The sequence below is a fragment of the Ictalurus furcatus genome, chromosome 22 (assembly GCF_023375685.1).
Source record: "Ictalurus furcatus strain D&B chromosome 22, Billie_1.0, whole genome shotgun sequence".
Taxonomy (NCBI): Eukaryota; Metazoa; Chordata; class Actinopteri; order Siluriformes; family Ictaluridae; genus Ictalurus; species Ictalurus furcatus.
This window is the reverse complement of record NC_071276.1, coordinates 19484069-19484978: the sequence shown is the minus strand read 5'-3', so window position 1 is coordinate 19484978 and position 910 is coordinate 19484069. Positions and strand designations below refer to the sequence as shown.

General features: G+C 46.3%; 1 protein-coding gene across 1 annotated transcript in view; it reads right to left on the bottom strand.

Annotated features, from left to right (window-relative positions):
* The window catches only part of tet3 (tet methylcytosine dioxygenase 3), a 32842-nt gene extending 32558 nt beyond the window's left edge, over positions 1-284 (bottom strand). The window contains 1 exon segment of the mRNA XM_053653875.1: positions 1-284. This exon segment is cut by the window's left edge and continues 2527 nt beyond it. The gene's annotated coding sequence lies outside the window, so the exon portion shown is untranslated.
* Between the last annotated feature and the right edge of the window lie 626 nt (positions 285-910).

Genomic DNA, 910 nt, shown 5'->3' with positions numbered 1-910 from the left:
ATCGATCTAAATGAATAACGGGTCTTCCCGTAAATAAGACGGTTCGTCCGAAAGAGAAGAGGAGACGAGAGGACAAGACTGTTCACACGAAAGACAGGAGACTTTACATAAAAAATGGACAGGAGTCTTCGTAGGAAAGAAATATCGGATTAAAAAGTCCAGGATTCGATGTAATGTAATGTAAAACGACTATTAAGAAAAGAGAAAGGAACACAGCGTTAACCGTCTGTACAGGATTTCGCCGAGTTCGTTATATTTTCGACGATTTTCGCTGAAAACTACTCGGACGAAGGTGCTTCTGCGCGCTCTTTCGCAGCGATGTTTTTTTTTAGCTGTACTCGTGCTCAACGCGCGTCTCGTTATCCATGACGTTGTTAAATCTCCGGCTCTCGGCCCCTCGCTGAACAGAGCGGGCGCAGAGAGAGGTGCGAGTGCAGCGGGAGAGCAAGACTGCGCGCTTGCAGGACAGTGCTGCTGATATTCCGAAAGTCGCTAACGTTTGTCCATAAAGTCGCTACATTTGTCACTAGGCGCTTTTTTATGACTTTTTGCAACAACGAAAAAGTCGCTACAAGGGGTGTGAAAAGTCGCTAAGTTGGTCGCTAAGTCTAGATAAAAGGCAGCTAAACTCCGCCTCTCTCCAGCAAAAACAAAATACAGAGGGAGAGGGAACGCGTGGTTTTTCATTTCTGCACATTCTATTTGAAAAGCAATAAAATACACCGAGTACACAAATCACCAAGTGTCTGTTTTCCATCCATCCATCTTCTATACCGCTTTATCCTTTTCAGGGTCACGGGAGAACCTGGAGATTATCCCAGGCAGCATGGGGCACAAGGTGGGGTACACCCTGGACAGGGTGCCAATCCATCGCAGGGCACAATCACATACACACTCACACCCATTCATA